Raw genomic sequence first — 24,797 nt, 5'->3', positions numbered from 1 at the left:
AAAGTTGGGAGAGGGTTTTGGGGAGGGTGGGGAATAAAATAAACTTCTGGTCTTTAAGGACTTTATCGATTGAGGGAAGGATTCTGGTTATTAAAGCTGTTATAATTCCTATTTTGCTTTATGTTAATTATGTGTTTCCTCCACCGGATAGGTGTCTGGCAAGAATTATCAGGCAGATCTTTGTTTTCTTATGGAATTCAAGGATGGAGAAATTGAGTCGTGGGAAGGTGGTGAAAAGCAGAATGCATGGTGGGAAAGGAATGATGAATGTGGAAGTGTTCCTGGCTGTGAAGTATGTCAGTTTTTGTCTCGCTGTAAGTAAGAAGGAATGTGTGTTTGGGTGCATGGTAAGGTATTTGGCTGGTAATGTGTTGTTGAAATATAAGCTAATGGAAAGGGACTTAAGGGTACCTGTAAGTTTTGAGGTTCCTTGGTTCTATCAGAGAATAGGGCGGTGTGTCAGGAAAAATAATCTGGAATGTGTGACTGAATGGAATGATAGTAAGAAGGTGATGAAAGTGTTGGAGCAGAGAGAAACAGTGGAATGTGTGGGAGGTCTGTCTGAGAAGGATTGTAAGGTAGTGTGGAAAAATGTCAGTCACAAGGAACTGACAAATAAACAAAAGGACTTGTCTTGGATGTTAGCTCATGGGTGTCTGCCAACAAGGGAATTTCAGAGGAGAAGGAGATTGGTAGACAGTGAAGTGTGTCCCAGGGATGGTTGCGGTGGATGTGAGAATTATGTACATGTGTTTTGGGAGTGTGGTTATGCGAAGTCTGTGTGGAGAAAAATGTCTGGTCTAATTAAAAATCTTACTGGAATTGAAATCTTATCCTTTAATATGATGATGTTTGGTTTGTGTGCAGTGGAGAGAGAGAAGGCAAGAGTGTTATGGTTCATAGTAAATTGTGTAAAAGAGGTTCTGTGGGATGTAAGGAATATTAGGATTTTCAATCAAACTGAAGTAAGTGTGAAGGAGTGTCTGGGCATGATCCGTGGTAAAATTTACCTTTACGTATTATGTGATAGGAAAAACTATGGTTCTGATGATGCAGAGGGGATCTGGAAACACAAAAAATGGAAGTACTGGTTATGATTGTATTCTTATTTGTCTTTCTTTTTCTTTTCTTACAGATTATATCCTGATATGAAGGGACAGTTGGAGGGACAGAATCCGCTGCAATTTATTTTTTCTGAGGGAAAGTCATGAAGGGAAAGCTTTTTGTTATATGTACATGTAAAGACATGATTCCTGTATATATTGTATATGTCAAATATGTGTTATTCATGTGTTTTCAGATGAATATGTAATTTTTTGAATGATTTACTTGGTTATGTATTGTATATTTCCTTTTCAATAAAAAAAAAAAAAAAATCTGTTCTTATCAGTTTAATATCTGATACGTCCCCTATCTGGGGACCATATATTAAATGGATTTTTGAGAACGGGGGCCGATTTCGAAGCTTGCTTCCGTCGCCCTATGCATTGACCCGATATGGCAGTATCTTCGGGTACAGTGCACCACCCCCTTACAGGGTTAAAAAGAAAGATTCCTACTTTCATTGCTACCTGCTTGCTGGCTAGCCAGCTAGCCAGCCCTGTGGGCCTTGCTGCTGCTGCAGCCAAAAAACAAAAGGTGGTGCTGCTGCTGCTTCTGCTGCTTCTGCTTGTGTCTGGCCCCTGTTGGAGCGTCCAGGCACAGGACTTCTGCTGCTGCTGACTAAATGGCCTCCTTAATTGGATCATTTGAGTAGCCAGCACACCTGTGCAGGTAGGGCATGACATGATAGGCAGCTGCCTTGATAGCGGGTGGGTGCTGAATGTTCCTAATTGACAAAATAAGATTAATGCTTATGAAGAAATATAAAATCTCATCCCTTCCCCAATATCGCGCCACACCCCTACCCCTTCATTCCCTGGTTGAACGTGATGGACATATGTCTTTTTTCGACCGTACTAACTATGTAACTATGTAACATAACATGGGGGGGGGGGGGGGGTCTCCTGGCTGTTCACACAGGTGTGTCATTGCTGTACATTGACCATGCATTGCTTCTGTGGTATTGCAAAGGCAAAGACAAACGCTTCCAGCCATCCATTGCACTAATGGATTGGTCATCAGCTGGCTGTCTATGTCCCGCATCAATATAGACCAAAGTACAGAGGGTTAGGCTATGCTATTGTGCACCTACCTGATGCATCAGAAGGTGCGAGGCCCTTGCTAAATTCTGTGCACAGACTTTGAGATCTATGCTTTAGACTGTATCTAAACCTGCTCCAACATGGACTGACATTCTGGCCTACTTTCAGCCGATGCGACTTGTCTGTCGCTGAACAGTCGCTTTTTATGTATTCAGCACCTATGTATAATGTTGTAAAAATGCTCTAGAAGCTAAAGTCGCAGAAATGTCACACATATTTGGCCTGCAACTTTCTGTGCGACAAATTCAGACAGGAAAAATCAGTATAAATCCTTAGAAAATTATCCCCCAGTGTCTCCATCTGCTGGCGGTATTGAATAAGCATTGCTGCACTGATGGGGTATGCATTAGACGAAAAAAAAGAAGAAAAAGAAGAATAATACGCCCAGAAAAGAGGCGAAAAGGAGAAAAACGTAAAAAAACGTGAAAAAAAAGTAAGAGGAAGAGAAGGGAAAAAAAGGTGGAAATGGGTTTAAAAGTGATTTCGGCGGAGAAATATATATATATATATATATATATATATATATATATATATATATACATGCGCACACACACACATAGATATAAACGTATTCTCCGTTGAGATATTGCAGCCGCTGCTGTGTCCAGGCCCAGGAGCCTTAGCACTGTGCTGTGATGTCACTCAATACCACTGACATCACTAGGTGTAAACAACATCTCTCCTTTGCTGTGTATGTGACTATGGAGCTGTTTGGTGATGTCGTCTATTACGGCCTTCATAGAAGCAACAGGAGATTGTTGCATCCATCTTGAACCCTCAGAACTACAGTGCTATGATGTCACTCACTTCCACAGGCCTTGCAGAGTGTAAACAACAACAACCCAGCTTTGTTGTGTATGTAACCAAAGGGATTTGTGATGTCACCTAGAACCTTCACAGCAGCGACAGCTTTATGAGGAGCATCAGCACTGCTCTGCCTGAGCAGAACCATCACCGCCATAGGTTGTCAAATAACCCGGATTTAACCCACACAGGTAAGTCCAATGGGGTGCAGGCATGTCCTCTATGCTTACAGCTTCCCGTGGGTGTTGGTTTGATACCGTTTGGGGACAGCCAAGGAGGCATCTGCAGGCAACAAAGGTAGGTGTGTGCTTGTGTGTGTGTTTCCTATGCAGATCCTAAGCCCAGTGTCACATGCAAGTAGGAGGAGTAAGAAGGGTTCCTGGCAAATCCGGGTTATGGATTGCATTTAAAAAGGCCCCGTGGGAGTGCAATGGGCCCCTGTCTTGCTGCTTAGCAATAATGGTATGGGTTTAGGTTCTGCTGTGTGTACTGGTGGTTGACTGCCCCCCAGCCCAGAGTGTGCATGGAAAATTGTCTGGCAGCCTCCCTGACAGCAAGCAGTGATAGTGCCCATGAAGGGGACCTTGTTGGGCCCGCCCCTTTCACGGTTATCGCTTCTCGGCCTTTTGGCTAAGATCAAGTGTAGTATCTGTTCTTATCAGTTTAATATCTGATACGTCCCCTATCTGGGGACCATATATTAAATGGATTTTTGAGAACGGGGGCCGATTTCGAAGCTTGCTTCCGTCGCCCTATGCATTGACCCGATATGGCAGTATCTTCGGGTACAGTGCACCACCCCCTTACAGGGTTAAAAAGAAAGATTCCTACTTTCATTGCTACCTGCTTGCTGGCTAGCCAGCTAGCCAGCCCTGTGGGCCTTGCTGCTGCTGCAGCCAAAAAACAAAAGGTGGTGCTGCTGCTGCTTCTGCTGCTTCTGCTTGTGTCTGGCCCCTGTTGGAGCGTCCAGGCACAGGACTTCTGCTGCTGCTGACTAAATGGCCTCCTTAATTGGATCATTTGAGTAGCCAGCACACCTGTGCAGGTAGGGCATGACATGATAGGCAGCTGCCTTGATAGCGGGTGGGTGCTGAATGTTCCTAATTGACAAAATAAGATTAATGCTTATGAAGAAATATAAAATCTCATCCCTTCCCCAATATCGCGCCACACCCCTACCCCTTAATTCCCTGGTTGAACGTGATGGACATATGTCTTTTTTCGACCGTACTAACTATGTAACTATGTAACATAACATGGGGGGGGGGGGTCTCCTGGCTGTTCACACAGGTGTGTCATTGCTGTACATTGACCATGCATTGCTTCTGTGGTATTGCAAAGGCAAAGACAAATGCTTCCAGCCATCCATTGCACTAATGGATTGGTCATCAGCTGGCTGTCTATGTCCCGCATCAATATAGACCAAAGTACAGAGGGTTAGGCTATGCTATTGTGCACCTACCTGATGCATCAGAAGGTGCGAGGCCCTTGCTAAATTCTGTGCACAGACTTTGAGATCTATGCTTTAGACTGTATCTAAACCTGCTCCAACATGGACTGACATTCTGGCCTACTTTCAGCCGATGCGACTTGTCTGTCGCTGAACAGTCGCTTTTTATGTATTCAGCACCTATGTATAATGTTGTAAAAATGCTCTAGAAGCTAAAGTCGCAGAAATGTCACACATATTTGGCCTGCAACTTTCTGTGCGACAAATTCAGACAGGAAAAATCAGTATAAATCCTTAGAAAATTATCCCCCAGTGTCTCCATCTGCTGGCGGTATTGAATAAGCATTGCTGCACTGATGGGGTATGCATTAGACGAAAAAAAAGAAGAAAAAGAAGAATAATACGCCCAGAAAAGAGGCGAAAAGGAGAAAAACGTAAAAAAACGTGAAAAAAAAGTAAGAGGAAGAGAAGGGAAAAAAAGGTGGAAATGGGTTTAAAAGTGATTTCGGCGGAGAAATATATATATATATATATATATATATATATATATATATATATATATATATATATATATACATGCGCACACACACACATAGATATAAACGTATTCTCCGTTGAGATATTGCAGCCGCTGCTGTGTCCAGGCCCAGGAGCCTTAGCACTGTGCTGTGATGTCACTCAATACCACTGACATCACTAGGTGTAAACAACATCTCTCCTTTGCTGTGTATGTGACTATGGAGCTGTTTGGTGATGTCGTCTATTACGGCCTTCATAGAAGCAACAGGAGATTGTTGCATCCATCTTGAACCCTCAGAACTACAGTGCTATGATGTCACTCACTTCCACAGGCCTTGCAGAGTGTAAACAACAACAACCCAGCTTTGTTGTGTATGTAACCAAAGGGATTTGTGATGTCACCTAGAACCTTCACAGCAGCGACAGCTTTATGAGGAGCATCAGCACTGCTCTGCCTGAGCAGAACCATCACCGCCATAGGTTGTCAAATAACCCGGATTTAACCCACACAGGTAAGTCCAATGGGGTGCAGGCATGTCCTCTATGCTTACAGCTTCCCGTGGGTGTTGGTTTGATACCGTTTGGGGACAGCCAAGGAGGCATCTGCAGGCAACAAAGGTAGGTGTGTGCTTGTGTGTGTGTTTCCTATGCAGATCCTAAGCCCAGTGTCACATGCAAGTAGGAGGAGTAAGAAGGGTTCCTGGCAAATCCGGGTTATGGATTGCATTTAAAAAGGCCCCGTGGGAGTGCAATGGGCCCCTGTCTTGCTGCTTAGCAATAATGGTATGGGTTTAGGTTCTGCTGTGTGTACTGGTGGTTGACTGCCCCCCAGCCCAGAGTGTGCATGGAAAATTGTCTGGCAGCCTCCCTGACAGCAAGCAGTGATAGTGCCCATGAAGGGGACCTTGTTGGGCCCGCCCCTTTCACGGTTATCGCTTCTCGGCCTTTTGGCTCCGATCAAGTGTAAACTTGGTCTGGGTCAGGGGTGCGGGTGTTCTGCTGAGCAGGAATCCGGAGTGGTGATCTTACTGTGGAATCGACAGACAAGAGAAGAACAATGGCTGGAAAGGAATACCTCCCTGCGATTGAGAAGACTGTACGTTTTGTGGTGGAAACTTCTGACCGGGGTAAGAATCGGATTGAGTACATTGGACATGAACTTGTGGAGAAATTGGGTGGTTTTGGCATGGATAGTTTGTTCTGTGTGCAAGAGAATAGGAAGCAAGGAATATATGATGTGTCCTTCATCTATGAAGCTGATTGCCAGAACTTCTATGAATGTTTGAAAAGAAATGCCAATAACCCTGTCTTGGAAAATGTAAAGTTTTTTCCTCTGTTTGAGATGGGAGTGAAGACTCTGTTTGTACATATGTACAATCCGTTCTTAGACCCGGATATGATTAAGAACTTTCTAAGTATCTACTGTGAAAGTGTCCAAGGGGGAGTGAAGCAAACTAGTAGTTTGGGTGTGTTTAACGGCACATGGAAGTTCTTTGTAAAACTGAAGCTGGATCCTGGGAGCATTGGTGGAGTGAAACACCCACCGGCCAATTTTTCAATCGCTGGAAACCGGGGTTATGTCTATTATTATGGCCAGCCATTGTTTTGCCGTGATTGTTTGCTGTTTGGACATGTTAAAGAGGCTTGTCCAGGTAATAAGAAGTGCCGAAATTGTAAAATGCCAGGGCATGAAGCGGGAGCTTGTCCACAGCCCAGAACTTGTGATCTTTGTGGCCTTGTTGGACATGTGTATAGAAATTGTCCGGAGGTGGCTAAGAGGGAGAAGGAGAAAGAGGCCAGAAAAGATTTGGCAATTAAAAAAAGGGAAAAGGCAAAGGCAGACATGGCAGAAAAGAGTGTGATTGCTATTATTGAGAAAGCAACGGTGGTGGAAGAGAAGGTGCAGGAGGAGATTGAAGAGGAGATGGAGGAGGAGGTGAGAATTGAAGAGGTGCCTAGTCCTCAGGTGTCTGGCACTCAAAAAGTTGAATGGTCGAATTCAGAAGAGGAAAGTGCTAAAGAGAGAGAGGAAGATCTTTTTCGTCCCCCACGGAAGGCGGCGAGAGGTGCCAGTGGTGAAAAGATGGAGCAGACGGTGGTGGAGACGAGTAATCGTTTTGCCGCAATATCTGAGGGTGAAATGGATAAATGCATTGGAGAAGAAACTTCTCCCTCGACACTGAGCCGTAAAGTTCATTAACTCTCTTCTAGGTTTTTTCTTCCTATGGGTTGTTATTTGATTAGATATGTCTTTTTCGGTTAGTTTGTCAAATGTTAGAGTCTTTAAAAATAAGAATAGAAGAGCGGCCATTCTGGAGGAATTGGCAGGAACTAATAATGACATAATTTGTCTACAGGAATGTGGATTGGATTTTCCTCCAAAAAAGGAGGAGTGGAGATATGGACCAGCAGTGTGGTCTTGCTCTAATGTAAATAGAAATGATGGAGTTGGGGTTTTGTTTAGGAATAATAAGTTTAAAGTTTGTAGTCAAATGGTGTTAAGGGAAGGAAGGTGTGTGTTGGTGGAGGTTGGGTTACATGGGTTTAAGTTTAAGTTAATTAATGTTTATGCACCTGTGAATAAGGAGGAGAGGGTGGGTTTGTTTGAAATAATTAAGGGGTTTTTGTCTGGGAAGGAACCAGTGTTGTTAGTAGGTGATTTCAACTGTGAGATTGGGAGGGATGCGGATGTTTCTGGAAATATGCTTAAGAGTATGGTGAGTGATTTCAAGTTAAGAGATGTGGTTGAAGTGTGTGGTGTGAATCCTGTGTTAGCAACATATCATGCTGAGAGTGGAAGGAGTGAGTCAAGATTAGATATGTGTTTTGTGTCCAAAATGATAGGATGTATGTGGTATAAACAAGAGAGAGTGATTTATTCTGATCATGAGCGTGTGAGTTGTGGTTTGGTGTTGGATGAGATTTGCATAAGTGGGAGGGGTTACTGGAAGCTTAATGTGAAACTGTTGGATGAAAAGGAGGTATATGATAGGTATATTAAGAAGTATAAGTTATGGTGTGAGAAGAAAAAAGAATTTTTGGATTTATTGTGTTGGTGGGAGTGGGTTAAAGAAAGAACTAAGGTTTTTTTCAAGAGGGAAGGTTATAAAAGGAAAGCTAGGGAAAGAAAGAAGTATGAATGGCTGAATAAAAGGTTGGGGTTTCTCATTAAGTTGAAAAAGAAGGGATGGAGAGTGGATGGTAAGATTGATGCTGTGAAAAGAGATATAAAGGATTGGTTGAATGAAAGAGGAAAAGAGTTAATGTACCGAGCAAAAGTGGACAAATTGGAGAAGGATGAAAAGTGTTCAAGATTTTTTTTTAAGAAAGTGATTGGGAGAAAGGATGATTTAGTGAGTGTGTATGATAAGGATGGTGGTTTGGTGAGAGGCAAAGCTGTACTGAATGTGGTGAAAGAGTTTTATGAGGACTTATATGCAGTCAAACAGTGTGATAGGGGTTTGGCTGAGGAAGTGCTGGAAGTGATTGATAAGAAGGTAGATTGTAATGAGTATGAGAGTTTAATGAGAGAGATTGGAATGGAAGAAATTAAAAGGACGGTTGATAGTATGGCTAAAAATAAGACTCCTGGAGAGGATGGGTTGCCGGCTGAGTTTTATGTGAAATTATGGGATGTACTGAAGGATGATATGGAGAGTATCTTTAAGTATATGTGGGCTAATGGAAGATTGGTGGAAAGTATGAAGAGTGGGATAGTGGTTTTGATTTATAAGAAAGGGGATGTGAATGATGTAAGGAATTGGAGGCCGATAACTTTGTTGAATGTGGATTATAAAATATTTGCAAAGCTGATTACAAATAGAATGAGGGACGTGATAGAGCAAGTGATTGGGGAGGAGCAAGTGTGTGGTGTGCCAGGAAGAAGAATTAGTGAGAATTTGTGTTTGTTGAGAGATATATTGTGGGATGGTATGTGTAGAAAGCAGGTGGTTCGTGTGTTGTCAATTGATTTTGAAAAAGCTTTTGACCGTTTGTCGCATGGGTTTTTGTTTAAGGTGCTAGTTAAAATGGGGTTTCCAGGTGATTTTGTGAATATTGTGAGAATGTTGTATAAGGAAGTGTATAGTAAGATTCTGATTAATGGATGGATGACTGAGGAGATTAAAGTATGTTCAGGGGTGAGACAGGGATGTCCCTTGTCACCTATTGCTTTTATTTGTGCTATGGAACCATTATTAGAATTATTGCGTAAGGATAAATGTGTGAGAGGTGTGAGAGTTCCGGGGGGTCGTGGTAAAGAGGTTAAAGTGTTGGCTTATATGGATGATGTATGTGTGGTAAGTGAATCTGTTGCGGCTGTAAGAAGATCCAAGTTATTGGTAAGTCTGTTTTGTGGTGCGTCTGGTTTTAAGGTCAATTGGGGAAAGAGTGAATATAAATGTTTTGGTGGTGTGACTCAGAGTGAGGATGTTGGTATGGAAGGGGTGGAAGGGCCTATTCAGGTGTTGGGGGTGAAAATGGATGAACGGTTGGATGGTAGAAATAGTTGGGAGGATGTGGGGAAGAGAGTGCAAAAGAAATTGAATTTTTGGAGGTTGAGAGAGTTGTCAATGGTTGGTAAGGTTATGATAGTGAAGAGTGTGATTTTGCCAATACTGTTATATGTTGCTGTTGTGTTTCCGCCAAGTTATATGGTTTTGCGAAAGGTGAAAAGAATGTTATTTGTGTTTTTGTGGGGTACAAAGATGGAAAGAGTTAAGAGAGAGATTGTAATGAAAGATGGTAAAAATGGAGGAATGGACTTTCCGAATGTTGATGTGTATCTGGGTGTGAATATTGTTTTTGCTTTGAAAAGAATGATGGGAGGTGAAAAGAGTTGTGCATGTATGGTGAGATATTTGGGTGGCAGTGTGTTATGTAAATTGGGTTGGTTGGAAAGAGATTTGAGAGTGCCTTATGCTTTTGTGTGTCCTAGTTGGTATGTATATGTGGTGAAATTTTTGGAGAATTATAGGTTGATTGGTGTGGGTCCAGAAGTGTTTGTGAGTAAAAAGAGTATGATTGGGTACATTAAAAAAGAGGAAGTTGAATGTTCAATTAATATGGTGAGAGCTGTAGATGTGGGGAGAGTGTGGAAGAGTATAATGACTGTTGGAGTAACAAATAGACAACGTGAGATAGTATGGCAGAGTTTGCATGGTGCGTTACCGGTAAGAGAATTTCAGAGAAATAGAGGGATTGGAAGGTATGAGAGGTGTCCAAGAGATGGGTGTGATGGGATTGAGAGTGTGATGCATGTATTTTGGAATTGTGAAATGGCGCAAGGTGTGTGGAAAGGGATGAGTTTGCTGTTTAAAGAATTGACTGGTATTAGGTATATGTCATATGATGTGGCTATGTTTGGACTTAGTATGGTAGGGAGAGATAAGGAAAGGGTTTTTTTTGTGTTGCTTGCCATTATTAAAGAAGTACTTTGGGATGTTAGGAATTTATGTGTATTCAAAAGAAAAAACGTGTCGGTGGAGGGTTGTATTAAGATGATTCTAGATAGGTTATATGTTGTTTATTTGTGTGATAGGAAGAATTTGGGGGATAAGGATGCTGAGGGGATATGGAAGTTTTTGAAATGGAGATATCTTGTAAGTTTGTAATTGGTGATGGTATTTATGTTTGTTTGAAATTGAAAATAAAAAGAAAGACCTAATGATGAGTTGGACTTTACTTCAGAAAGTCTAAGTGACGAAGTATGGAGTTGGATTATGATGTTTTAATGTCCAAACCTGAAGGTTTAAAAAAAAAAAAAAAAAAAAAAATCTGTTCTTATCAGTTTAATATCTGATACGTCCCCTATCTGGGGACCATATATTAAATGGATTTTTGAGAACGGGGGCCGATTTCGAAGCTTGCTTCCGTCGCCCTATGCATTGACCCGATATGGCAGTATCTTCGGGTACAGTGCACCACCCCCTTACAGGGTTAAAAAGAAAGATTCCTACTTTCATTGCTACCTGCTTGCTGGCTAGCCAGCTAGCCAGCCCTGTGGGCCTTGCTGCTGCTGCAGCCAAAAAACAAAAGGTGGTGCTGCTGCTGCTTCTGCTGCTTCTGCTTCTGCTTGTGTCTGGCCCCTGTTGGAGCGTCCAGGCACAGGACTTCTGCTGCTGCTGACTAAATGGCCTCCTTAATTGGATCATTTGAGTAGCCAGCACACCTGTGCAGGTAGGGCATGACATGATAGGCAGCTGCCTTGATAGCGGGTGGGTGCTGAATGTTCCTAATTGACAAAATAAGATTAATGCTTATGAAGAAATATAAAATCTCATCCCTTCCCCAATATCGCGCCACACCCCTACCCCTTAATTCCCTGGTTGAACGTGATGGACATATGTCTTTTTTCGACCGTACTAACTATGTAACTATGTAACATAACATGGGGGGGGGGGGGGGGGGGGGTCTCCTGGCTGTTCACACAGGTGTGTCATTGCTGTACATTGACCATGCATTGCTTCTGTGGTATTGCAAAGGCAAAGACAAATGCTTCCAGCCATCCATTGCACTAATGGATTGGTCATCAGCTGGCTGTCTATGTCCCGCATCAATATAGACCAAAGTACAGAGGGTTAGGCTATGCTATTGTGCACCTACCTGATGCATCAGAAGGTGCGAGGCCCTTGCTAAATTCTGTGCACAGACTTTGAGATCTATGCTTTAGACTGTATCTAAACCTGCTCCAACATGGACTGACATTCTGGCCTACTTTCAGCCGATGCGACTTGTCTGTCGCTGAACAGTCGCTTTTTATGTATTCAGCACCTATGTATAATGTTGTAAAAATGCTCTAGAAGCTAAAGTCGCAGAAATGTCACACATATTTGGCCTGCAACTTTCTGTGCGACAAATTCAGACAGGAAAAATCAGTATAAATCCTTAGAAAAATATCCCCCAGTGTCTCCATCTGCTGGCGGTATTGAATAAGCATTGCTGCACTGATGGGGTATGCATTAGACGAAAAAAAAGAAGAAAAAGAAGAATAATACGCCCAGAAAAGAGGCGAAAAGGAGAAAAACGTAAAAAAACGTGAAAAAAAAGTAAGAGGAAGAGAAGGGAAAAAAAGGTGGAAATGGGTTTAAAAGTGATTTCGGCGGAGAAATATATATATATATATATATATATATATATATATATATGCGCACACACACACATAGATATAAACGTATTCTCCGTTGAGATATTGCAGCCGCTGCTGTGTCCAGGCCCAGGAGCCTTAGCACTGTGCTGTGATGTCACTCAATACCACTGACATCACTAGGTGTAAACAACATCTCTCCTTTGCTGTGTATGTGACTATGGAGCTGTTTGGTGATGTCGTCTATTACGGCCTTCATAGAAGCAACAGGAGATTGTTGCATCCATCTTGAACCCTCAGAACTACAGTGCTATGATGTCACTCACTTCCACAGGCCTTGCAGAGTGTAAACAACAACAACCCAGCTTTGTTGTGTATGTAACCAAAGGGATTTGTGATGTCACCTAGAACCTTCACAGCAGCGACAGCTTTATGAGGAGCATCAGCACTGCTCTGCCTGAGCAGAACCATCACCGCCATAGGTTGTCAAATAACCCGGATTTAACCCACACAGGTAAGTCCAATGGGGTGCAGGCATGTCCTCTATGCTTACAGCTTCCCGTGGGTGTTGGTTTGATACCGTTTGGGGACAGCCAAGGAGGCATCTGCAGGCAACAAAGGTAGGTGTGTGCTTGTGTGTGTGTTTCCTATGCAGATCCTAAGCCCAGTGTCACATGCAAGTAGGAGGAGTAAGAAGGGTTCCTGGCAAATCCGGGTTATGGATTGCATTTAAAAAGGCCCCGTGGGAGTGCAATGGGCCCCTGTCTTGCTGCTTAGCAATAATGGTATGGGTTTAGGTTCTGCTGTGTGTACTGGTGGTTGACTGCCCCCCAGCCCAGAGTGTGCATGGAAAATTGTCTGGCAGCCTCCCTGACAGCAAGCAGTGATAGTGCCCATGAAGGGGACCTTGTTGGGCCCGCCCCTTTCACGGTTATCGCTTCTCGGCCTTTTGGCTAAGATCAAGTGTAGTATCTGTTCTTATCAGTTTAATATCTGATACGTCCCCTATCTGGGGACCATATATTAAATGGATTTTTGAGAACGGGGGCCGATTTCGAAGCTTGCTTCCGTCGCCCTATGCATTGACCCGATATGGCAGTATCTTCGGGTACAGTGCACCCCCCCCTTACAGGGTTAAAAAGAAAGATTCCTACTTTCATTGCTACCTGCTTGCTGGCTAGCCAGCTAGCCAGCCCTGTGGGCCTTGCTGCTGCTGCAGCCAAAAAACAAAAGGTGGTGCTGCTGCTGCTTCTGCTGCTTCTGCTTCTGCTTGTGTCTGGCCCCTGTTGGAGCGTCCAGGCACAGGACTTCTGCTGCTGCTGACTAAATGGCCTCCTTAATTGGATCATTTGAGTAGCCAGCACACCTGTGCAGGTAGGGCATGACATGATAGGCAGCTGCCTTGATAGCGGGTGGGTGCTGAATGTTCCTAATTGACAAAATAAGATTAATGCTTATGAAGAAATATAAAATCTCATCCCTTCCCCAATATCGCGCCACACCCCTACCCCTTAATTCCCTGGTTGAACGTGATGGACATATGTCTTTTTTCGACCGTACTAACTATGTAACTATGTAACATAACATGGGGGGGGGGGGGGGGTCTCCTGGCTGTTCACACAGGTGTGTCATTGCTGTACATTGACCATGCATTGCTTCTGTGGTATTGCAAAGGCAAAGACAAATGCTTCCAGCCATCCATTGCACTAATGGATTGGTCATCAGCTGGCTGTCTATGTCCCGCATCAATATAGACCAAAGTACAGAGGGTTAGGCTATGCTATTGTGCACCTACCTGATGCATCAGAAGGTGCGAGGCCCTTGCTAAATTCTGTGCACAGACTTTGAGATCTATGCTTTAGACTGTATCTAAACCTGCTCCAACATGGACTGACATTCTGGCCTACTTTCAGCCGATGCGACTTGTCTGTCGCTGAACAGTCGCTTTTTATGTATTCAGCACCTATGTATAATGTTGTAAAAATGCTCTAGAAGCTAAAGTCGCAGAAATGTCACACATATTTGGCCTGCAACTTTCTGTGCGACAAATTCAGACAGGAAAAATCAGTATAAATCCTTAGAAAATTATCCCCCAGTGTCTCCATCTGCTGGCGGTATTGAATAAGCATTGCTGCACTGATGGGGTATGCATTAGACGAAAAAAAAGAAGAAAAAGAAGAATAATACGCCCAGAAAAGAGGCGAAAAGGAGAAAAACGTAAAAAAACGTGAAAAAAAAGTAAGAGGAAGAGAAGGGAAAAAAAGGTGGAAATGGGTTTAAAAGTGATTTCGGCGGAGAAATATATATATATATATATATATATATATATATATATATATATATATATGCGCACACACACACATAGATATAAACGTATTCTCCGTTGAGATATTGCAGCCGCTGCTGTGTCCAGGCCCAGGAGCCTTAGCACTGTGCTGTGATGTCACTCAATACCACTGACATCACTAGGTGTAAACAACATCTCTCCTTTGCTGTGTATGTGACTATGGAGCTGTTTGGTGATGTCGTCTATTACGGCCTTCATAGAAGCAACAGGAGATTGTTGCATCCATCTTGAACCCTCAGAACTACAGTGCTATGATGTCACTCACTTCCACAGGCCTTGCAGAGTGTAAACAACAACAACCCAGCTTTGTTGTGTATGTAACCAAAGGGATTTGTGATGTCACCTAGAACCTTCACAGCAGCGACAGCTTTATGAGGAGCATCAGCACTGCTCTGCCTGAGCAGAACCATCACCGCCATAGGTTGTCAAATAACCCGGATTTAACCCACACAGGTAAGTCCAATGGGGTGCAGGCATGTCCTCTATGCTTACAGCTTCCCGTGGGTGTTGGTTTGATACCGTTTGGGGACAGCCAAGGAGGCATCTGCAGGCAACAAAGGTAGGTGTGTGCTTGTGTGTGTGTTTCCTATGCAGATCCTAAGCCCAGTGTCACATGCAAGTAGGAGGAGTAAGAAGGGTTCCTGGCAAATCCGGGTTATGGATTGCATTTAAAAAGGCCCCGTGGGAGTGCAATGGGCCCCTGTCTTGCTGCTTAGCAATAATGGTATGGGTTTAGGTTCTGCTGTGTGTACTGGTGGTTGACTGCCCCCCAGCCCAGAGTGTGCATGGAAAATTGTCTGGCAGCCTCCCTGACAGCAAGCAGTGATAGTGCCCATGAAGGGGACCTTGTTGGGCCCGCCCCTTTCACGGTTATCGCTTCTCGGCCTTTTGGCTTCGATCCTGTGCGGTTTACCGGGCAGGGTAGGAGTCGGAAGGGGTGGTGATCGGGGCCCTCTTTTGCGGGGGGGCCTGGATTGTTACTGGGTTGCGATAGTGGGTATCTTAACCTGCAAAAATGAGCGGAGAGAGGACTCGAGGACTCGAGGATACGGTGCGGATTTACGTTCCTGGCGAACACCGGGGGACGATTGGATTGGATCAAGTTGTGCTGGAGATTCTTCGCAAGCTCCAGTACCTTCAGGTATGGCATGTAATCGCTATGCAAGACTTCCCTAGGCAAGGGATTTACGATATAACCTTTTATGATTCTGAGGTTTGCCAGAGGGTCTACATGGACTTAGAAGTGATGAAGAGGAGGAATGAGCCAGCTATAATGAGTAAGGTGAAAGTGGAGCCATTATTCATGAATATGTCTAAGGTTGTTATAGTCCATATGTACAACCCGAAGGTTTCGGATGAGATGGTGACCAATTTTTTGTACCGATATTGTGATGAAGTTAAATTTCTTGGAAGACTCAAGAACAGACATGGGTACTTTAATTGTAAAAGGAAATTTGTTGTAAAATTTAAAAAGGACGAAGGAATGGAAGAGGGAAGGAAGAGTATACCACAGGTATTTTCTATTGGAGGAGAAAGAGGTTTTTGTTTTTATGAAGGACAGTTGCAGTACTGTAGACGTTGTCACGCTTATGGACATGTACAGGAGTCTTGCCCTGAGCAAGGAGTATGCTGCAGGAATTGTGGGAAATCAGGTCACAACTCGGGTGAATGTACTGAGAAGAAAACGTGTGATATCTGTGGTAGTGAGGAGCATTTGGCTAGAGGATGCAGTTTATGGTATAGAAAGAAAATGAGCTATGCTGACGCAGCAGGAAATAGAAGAGAGGAAAGAGGAGAAAGGCCATTTCCACGTGTTTTTGGTGTGAATGCTGAGGTGACTCAGGTGATTGACGAGAACTCTGTAAAAGGGAGTGCAGCAGGTGTGACAGTGCAGCACATGAATACTCAGGAAAAATCTGGAAAAGGGGAGGAGGGTGACTCCACTGGTGTGCATTGTGAGGAGACTGGTGTTGGTGAAGAGTTTACTGAGGTCAGTAAGAAGAAAGCACGTAAAGGGAAAAAAGAGAAAGTGGTGGAGAGTGTGGAGACTGTGTGTAGGGAGGTTCCCCCATGTGAAGAAACAATTGAGGATTTTGAATGCCCAAACCCAGTGGTGGGGGAGGAGGAGGGGATGGAGTTTCAGGAGAATGAGAGTGAGAGATCCCTAACACCTGGGCAGAGGGTGATTAGTGGGGAGGAGAATGTAACATCTGAAGAGGAGGAGAAGGAGGAGGAGGAGGGGGAAGATGAAGATGAAAATGCAAATGGAGGCTTTCAAGGTAAAAGTAAAAGGTGTAAGAAAGGGAGTTGGTCAGGGGATCAGACGGATCCTGTGTATGGAGGTGAGAAAATGATGGACAGGGACTCTCAAGTGGGGTCGCCTGATTGCTATGGGATGCTGCTAAGGAAGGTTGAAGGTCAGAATACTAACTTCTAGTTAAAATGGATGTTAAGAAAATGGATTGCCTTCTTTCCTTTTTAATGGCATTGGTTGTGGCTACTCTTAATGTTCGGAGTATAGGAACAACCATCAGAAGAGCAGCAGTTTTTGATTTTTTGGAGAATGTGAAGGGAGATATATTTTGTTTACAGGAGTGTGCAATTAAGTCTGCACCTTATGTAGATGAATGGAAGAGAGGGCAGTCTTTTTGGTCTACATGCACAGAGAATAAAAATGAAGGTGTGGGGATTTTATTGTGTAACAGGGACATTAAAGTTTTAAATTGCCAAGTTTTAGTACCAGGTCGTTGTATGGTTTTAAATTTTGAGTTTTTAGGCCAGAGAATGAGAGTTTTTAATGTATATGCGCCAGCAGAAAAACAGGCACGTGTGTTATTTTTAGAGTCTCTTAAACTTTTTATTCCTGGTCGTGATGGTACTATTATTGTTGGTGATTTTAACTGCATTAGATCCGTCAATGATCGTGAGAGCTCTGCTAAGGTTAGAACTGATATTACTTCAAATGTTTTAAACCAAATTATTCAAGACTTACATTATTCTGATGTTGGACTGATGGTTAGCACTGATGAAAGATACACCTATATATCAGATAGTGGCCGCTGTAAATCCCGGATTGATTACATTCTTGTCTCTGAGGGGATTAAGGTGGTCCGGTGCAATCAAATGATGTCAACTTTCTCAGATCATAAGATGGTGTCGGCAGAAATAAGTATTGCAGAGTCCTTTCATTTTGGTAGAGGGCTCTGGAAATTAAATGTAAGTCTATTAGAAGATGAAGAAGTAATGGCCGGTTTTAAAGATTTTTTTTTATCTTGTACTTCTAAACAATCTGTTTTTAGTAATGTTTTAGCTTGGTGGGATTGGGCAAAAAGTGAGTTTGCTAAGTATTTTAAGTTCATTTGCATAAGGAGGGCACAAGAAAAGAGGAGGGGTTATGAAAGGCTTATCTCACGTTTAGAAACTCTCTTTAAGTTTAAACATGTTGGTGTGGAGGTGGAGGAGGAAATTGAGAAGGTGAAAATTGAGATGAAGAACAGGTTGTTGGAAAGAGGTAGAAATATTGTTTTTAAATCCAAAGTTCAACATTTGGAGGAAAATGAACAATGTACAAGATATTTCTTTAAAAAATGTTTTAATGCTAGGGGTGTTTTTAAGTCTGTTTTAACTCCTACAGGGGAAGTTGTTGGTGATCAGATGGTGAAGGAGATTGGCAGATTTTATGAAACACTTTTTAGTAATAAGAGCAGAGCCAGTGAGACGGAGATGAATGATTATTGTAATATTTTAGAGAATAATGTCCCTGAAGGAAAAAGTGCATTTTTAATTGAGGAAGTTTGTGAAGGGGAGATCAAGCAGGCTCTGGACAAGACAGCGAAAGGGAAGACACCGGGCTGTGATGGCCTCCCCTTTGAGTTTTATTCAGTTTTTTGGCATATTTTAAAGCAAGATTTTACACGGGTGGTGCAATATGTTTTTAACTCAGGTATTTTAGCGGAGTCTATGAAGAAAGGAGTTATTACCTTGATACATAAGAAAGGTGATGAAAGAGATTTGAAAAACTGGAGGCCGATCACATTATTGAATACAGATTATAAGATCATTGCAAAGATTGTGGCGAACAGGATGAGTGACATAGTTGAGCACCTTGTTGGAGAATACCAAGTTTGTGCAGTGCCAAATAGGAGAATAACTGATAATTTATTAGTTTTAAGAGACTCTATTTATTATAGTAATTTTAATAAGAATGCACTTTTTGTGGAATCCATTGATTTTGAAAAAGCTTATGACAGAGTTGCTCATGATTTTATGTTTATGGTTTTAAAGCATATGGGTATTCCTGAGAAGCTACTGTTTGTGATTAAAAGTTTTTATTATGGGGCAACAAGTCAGATTTTAGTCAATGGACATGTGGGGCCGGGTTTTAATATTTTATCAGGAGTACGACAGGGATGCCCACTCTCCCCAATTTTATTCATTTGTGTCATTGAGGCCTTGCTCAAAAATGTACAGAAGGACAAATGTGTGAGTGGTGTTTTTATCCCGGGAAGTAATGGAAGGAATTTGAAGGTTTTAAGTTACATGGATGATGTGGTTTTTACTTGCACTTCCCAAGCTGATCTTAATAGAGTGAATTTGCATGTAAAGATTTTTTGTTGTATTGCTGGTATGAAAGTCAATTGGGGGAAGTGCCAATTGAGTAATTTTGGAAAGCAAGGAAAAGTGGTGGTGGATGGCGTGGATGAGAAGGAAGATATTGAAGTGTTAGGCGTTGTTTTTGAAAAAAATCTAAAAGGAGGGAAAAGTTATGAGAAGTTGGAGGAGAAGATAGAGAAGAAATTATCTTTTTGGAAATTGAGAAACTTGTCCCTTAAAGGTAAAGTTCTGATTTTAAAGGCAGTAATTTTGCCACTACTATTATATACTGCAATGGTTTTCCCACCCGGCAAATTATGGTCCAGAAGGATGACAAGGAAGTTGTTTATTTTTTTCTGGGGTTCAAAGATGGAAAAGATGAAGAGGGAGGAAGTGATGAAGAGCGTGAAGAAAGGCGGATATAATTTCCCGGATATTAATCTGTTTTTAAAGACTCATTACTTTCTTTTAATTTATAAAGTGTCTCAGTGCAATAATTGGGTGGCAGACATGAGCAGGTATTTGGCAGGATGGTTGTTTTCCAAATGGGGCTGGTGTGAGAAGGATCTGAGGAGACCAATAGCGCAAGTTATACCTACCTTCTATGTGGTTCTCAGGTCTTTCAGTGATCAATTTGGTTTGAGTTCCCTGGGAAAACCTGAGAAAAAGAAAATTGAAAATGAAATAAGAAAAAATGAGAGATTATATGAAGTACCATTCTGCACTACTGCTCAGTCTGTGAAGATCTGGAATCTTTTTAATGTTAGAGGATTATCGAATAGACAGAGAGATGTAAACTGGATGACTTTTCATGGCTGCCTCCCAACCAGAGCTTTCCTGAATGGACGAGGAATAAGAGTGAGCGAGAAATGTCCAAGAGAGGGTTGTGGAGGCAGGGAGGATACAGTGCACTTATTTTGGAACTGTTTTTATGCAAGAGAATTTTTTATGCTTCTACAGAGGTTTTTTTCTGCAATCACGGGATATGTTGATTTTAATTTTGAGAAGATTTTTATTGGTCAGGATTTTAGCAGGAGAGAGGACACACGTGAAAGCTGGATTGTATTTTCTGTTTTTAAAGAAGTTTTATGGGATTCTAGAAACCTGCTTGTTTTTAAAAATGTGTGTATTTCTCCAAGGGAGTTGAAGAGACTTTTTTTTGGAAGGTTGTTTATTATTTTTCTATTTGACAAGAAGAGAATGGAAGAGGAAGAGGCTGAAAAGATTTGGAGATACAAGGAATGGAGAAAGTTGTAAGTATCCTGATCAAGGTTTTGAATTTGTGCTTCTCTTATAGTTTTCTTATTGAGATATTTTTCCGCATGATGTTTTTTCAGACTTTGTTTAGAAGTGATGAGTTTTGGTAGGTGACCTGATGATCGCTTGAACAATAGTCTGTAACTGAGGAAAAAAAAAAAAAAAAAAAAAATCTGTTCTTATCAGTTTAATATCTGATACGTCCCCTATCTGGGGACCATATATTAAATGGATTTTTGAGAACGGGGGCCGATTTCGAAGCTTGCTTCCGTCGCCCTATGCATTGACCCGATATGGCAGTATCTTCGGGTACAGTGCACCACCCCCTTACAGGGTTAAAAAGAAAGATTCCTACTTTCATTGCTACCTGCTTGCTGGCTAGCCAGCTAGCCAGCCCTGTGGGCCTTGCTGCTGCTGCAGCCAAAAAACAAAAGGTGGTGCTGCTGCTGCTTCTGCTGCTTCTGCTTCTGCTTGTGTCTGGCCCCTGTTGGAGCGTCCAGGCACAGGACTTCTGCTGCTGCTGACTAAATGGCCTCCTTAATTGGATCATTTGAGTAGCCAGCACACCTGTGCAGGTAGGGCATGACATGATAGGCAGCTGCCTTGATAGCGGGTGGGTGCTGAATGTTCCTAATTGACAAAATAAGATTAATGCTTATGAAGAAATATAAAATCTCATCCCTTCCCCAATATCGCGCCACACCCCTACCCCTTAATTCCCTGGTTGAACGTGATGGACATATGTCTTTTTTCGACCGTACTAACTATGTAACTATGTAACATAACATGGGGGGGGGGTCTCCTGGCTGTTCACACAGGTGTGTCATTGCTGTACATTGACCATGCATTGCTTCTGTGGTATTGCAAAGGCAAAGACAAATGCTTCCAGCCATCCATTGCACTAATGGATTGGTCATCAGCTGGCTGTCTATGTCCCGCATCAATATAGACCAAAGTACAGAGGGTTAGGCTATGCTATTGTGCACCTACCTGATGCATCAGAAGGTGCGAGGCCCTTGCTAAATTCTGTGCACAGACTTTGAGATCTATGCTTTAGACTGTATCTAAACCTGCTCCAACATGGACTGACATTCTGGCCTACTTTCAGCCGATGCGACTTGTCTGTCGCTGAACAGTCGCTTTTTATGTATTCAGCACCTATGTATAATGTTGTAAAAATGCTCTAGAAGCTAAAGTCGCAGAAATGTCACACATATTTGGCCTGCAACTTTCTGTGCGACAAATTCAGACAGGAAAAATCAGTATAAATCCTTAGAAAATTATCCCCCAGTGTCTCCATCTGCTGGCGGTATTGAATAAGCATTGCTGCACTGATGGGGTATGCATTAGACGAAAAAAAAGAAGAAAAAGAAGAATAATACGCCCAGAAAAGAGGCGAAAAGGAGAAAAACGTAAAAAAACGTGAAAAAAAAGTAAGAGGAAGAGAAGGGAAAAAAAGGTGGAAATGGGTTTAAAAGTGATTTCGGCGGAGAAATATATATATATATATATATATATATATATATATATATATATATATATATATATGCGCACACACACACATAGATATAAACGTATTCTCCGTTGAGATATTGCAGCCGCTGCTGTGTCCAGGCCCAGGAGCCTTAGCACTGTGCTGTGATGTCACTCAATACCACTGACATCACTAGGTGTAAACAACATCTCTCCTTTGCTGTGTATGTGACTATGGAGCTGTTTGGTGATGTCGTCTATTACGGCCTTCATAGAAGCAACAGGAGATTGTTGCATCCATCTTGAACCCTCAGAACTACAGTGCTATGATGTCACTCACTTCCACAGGCCTTGCAGAGTGTAAACAACAACAACCCAGCTTTGTTGTGTATGTAACCAAAGGGATTTGTGATGTCACCTAGAACCTTCACAGCAGCGACAGCTTTATGAGGAGCATCAGCACTGCTCTGCCTGAGCAGAACCATCACCGCCATAGGTTGTCAAATAACCCGGATTTAACCCACACAGGTAAGTCCAATGGGGTGCAGGCATGTCCTCTATGCTTACAGCTTCCCGTGGGTGTTGGTTTGATACCGTTTGGGGACAGCCAAGGAGGCATCTGCAGGCAACAAAGGTAGGTGTGTGCTTGTGTGTGTGTTTCCTATGCAGATCCTAAGCCCAGTGTCACATGCAAGTAGGAGGAGTAAGAAGGGTTCCTGGCAAATCCGGGTTATGGATTGCATTTAAAAAGGCCCCGTGGGAGTGCAATGGGCCCCTGTCTTGCTGCTTAGCAATAATGGTATGGGTTTAGGTTCTGCTGTGTGTACTGGTGGTTGACTGCCCCCCAGCCCAGAGTGTGCATGGAAAATTGTCTGGCAGCCTCCCTGACAGCAAGCAGTGATAGTGCCCATGAAGGGGACCTTGTTGGGCCCGCCCCTTTCACGGTTATCGCTTCTCGGCCTTTTGGCTAAGATCAAGTGTAGTATCTGTTCTTATCAGTTTAATATCTGATACGTCCCCTATCTGGGGACCATATATTAAATGGATTTTTGAGAACGGGGGCCGATTTCGAAGCTTGCTTCCGTCGCCCTATGCATTGACCCGATATGGCAGTATCTTCGGGTACAGTGCACCACCCCCTTACAGGGTTAAAAAGAAAGATTCCTACTTTCATTGCTACCTGCTTGCTGGCTAGCCAGCTAGCCAGCCCTGTGGGCCTTGCTGCTGCTGCAGCCAAAAAACAAAAGGTGGTGCTGCTGCTGCTTCTGCTGCTTCTGCTTCTGCTTGTGTCTGGCCCCTGTTGGAGCGTCCAGGCACAGGACTTCTGCTGCTGCTGACTAAATGGCCTCCTTAATTGGATCATTTGAGTAGCCAGCACACCTGTGCAGGTAGGGCATGACATGATAGGCAGCTGCCTTGATAGCGGGTGGGTGCTGAATGTTCCTAATTGACAAAATAAGATTAATGCTTATGAAGAAATATAAAATCTCATCCCTTCCCCAATATCGCGCCACACCCCTACCCCTTAATTCCCTGGTTGAACGTGATGGACATATGTCTTTTTTCGACCGTACTAACTATGTAACTATGTAACATAACATGGGGGGGGGGGGGGTGTCTCCTGGCTGTTCACACAGGTGTGTCATTGCTGTACATTGACCATGCATTGCTTCTGTGGTATTGCAAAGGCAAAGACAAATGCTTCCAGCCATCCATTGCACTAATGGATTGGTCATCAGCTGGCTGTCTATGTCCCGCATCAATATAGACCAAAGTACAGAGGGTTAGGCTATGCTATTGTGCACCTACCTGATGCATCAGAAGGTGCGAGGCCCTTGCTAAATTCTGTGCACAGACTTTGAGATCTATGCTTTAGACTGTATCTAAACCTGCTCCAACATGGACTGACATTCTGGCCTACTTTCAGCCGATGCGACTTGTCTGTCGCTGAACAGTCGCTTTTTATGTATTCAGCACCTATGTATAATGTTGTAAAAATGCTCTAGAAGCTAAAGTCGCAGAAATGTCACACATATTTGGCCTGCAACTTTCTGTGCGACAAATTCAGACAGGAAAAATCAGTATAAATCCTTAGAAAATTATCCCCCAGTGTCTCCATCTGCTGGCGGTATTGAATAAGCATTGCTGCACTGATGGGGTATGCATTAGACGAAAAAAAAGAAGAAAAAGAAGAATAATACGCCCAGAAAAGAGGCGAAAAGGAGAAAAACGTAAAAAAACGTGAAAAAAAAGTAAGAGGAAGAGAAGGGAAAAAAAGGTGGAAATGGGTTTAAAAGTGATTTCGGCGGAGAAATATATATATATATATATATATATATATATATATATATATATATATGCGCACACACACACATAGATATAAACGTATTCTCCGTTGAGATATTGCAGCCGCTGCTGTGTCCAGGCCCAGGAGCCTTAGCACTGTGCTGTGATGTCACTCAATACCACTGACATCACTAGGTGTAAACAACATCTCTCCTTTGCTGTGTATGTGACTATGGAGCTGTTTGGTGATGTCGTCTATTACGGCCTTCATAGAAGCAACAGGAGATTGTTGCATCCATCTTGAACCCTCAGAACTACAGTGCTATGATGTCACTCACTTCCACAGGCCTTGCAGAGTGTAAACAACAACAACCCAGCTTTGTTGTGTATGTAACCAAAGGGATTTGTGATGTCACCTAGAACCTTCACAGCAGCGACAGCTTTATGAGGAGCATCAGCACTGCTCTGCCTGAGCAGAACCATCACCGCCATAGGTTGTCAAATAACCCGGATTTAACCCACACAGGTAAGTCCAATGGGGTGCAGGCATGTCCTCTATGCTTACAGCTTCCCGTGGGTGTTGGTTTGATACCGTTTGGGGACAGCCAAGGAGGCATCTGCAGGCAACAAAGGTAGGTGTGTGCTTGTGTGTGTGTTTCCTATGCAGATCCTAAGCCCAGTGTCACATGCAAGTAGGAGGAGTAAGAAGGGTTCCTGGCAAATCCGGGTTATGGATTGCATTTAAAAAGGCCCCGTGGGAGTGCAATGGGCCCCTGTCTT

At 42.9% G+C, this 24,797-nt stretch overlaps 5 non-coding genes and 1 pseudogene across 5 annotated transcripts; all 6 read left to right on the top strand.

Moving 5' to 3' along the window:
• Positions 1 to 1,347: 1,347 nt before the first annotated feature.
• On the top strand, positions 1,348 to 1,529 carry LOC130348950 (U2 spliceosomal RNA). The gene has a single exon (XR_008886413.1). It is a non-coding gene; the product is annotated as a U2 spliceosomal RNA (small nuclear RNA).
• A 2,089-nt stretch (positions 1,530 to 3,618) lies between these two features.
• LOC130348937 (U2 spliceosomal RNA) lies at positions 3,619 to 3,809 on the top strand. Its single transcript, XR_008886401.1, has one exon. It is a non-coding gene; the product is annotated as a U2 spliceosomal RNA (small nuclear RNA).
• Positions 3,810 to 10,721: 6,912 nt separating this feature from the next.
• Positions 10,722 to 10,904, top strand: LOC130348896 (U2 spliceosomal RNA). Its single transcript, XR_008886369.1, has one exon. It is a non-coding gene; the product is annotated as a U2 spliceosomal RNA (small nuclear RNA).
• A 2,090-nt stretch (positions 10,905 to 12,994) lies between these two features.
• On the top strand, positions 12,995 to 13,185 carry LOC130348895 (U2 spliceosomal RNA). The gene has a single exon (XR_008886368.1). It is a non-coding gene; the product is annotated as a U2 spliceosomal RNA (small nuclear RNA).
• A 7,194-nt stretch (positions 13,186 to 20,379) lies between these two features.
• LOC130348953 (U2 spliceosomal RNA) lies at positions 20,380 to 20,583 on the top strand (annotated as a pseudogene).
• A 2,095-nt stretch (positions 20,584 to 22,678) lies between these two features.
• LOC130348936 (U2 spliceosomal RNA) lies at positions 22,679 to 22,869 on the top strand. The gene has a single exon (XR_008886400.1). It is a non-coding gene; the product is annotated as a U2 spliceosomal RNA (small nuclear RNA).
• Positions 22,870 to 24,797: the final 1,928 nt, after the last annotated feature.

Source organism: Hyla sarda, unplaced genomic scaffold, assembly GCF_029499605.1.
Source record: "Hyla sarda isolate aHylSar1 unplaced genomic scaffold, aHylSar1.hap1 scaffold_894, whole genome shotgun sequence".
Taxonomy (NCBI): Eukaryota; Metazoa; Chordata; class Amphibia; order Anura; family Hylidae; genus Hyla; species Hyla sarda.
This window is presented reverse-complemented; position numbering and strand designations above follow the sequence as displayed.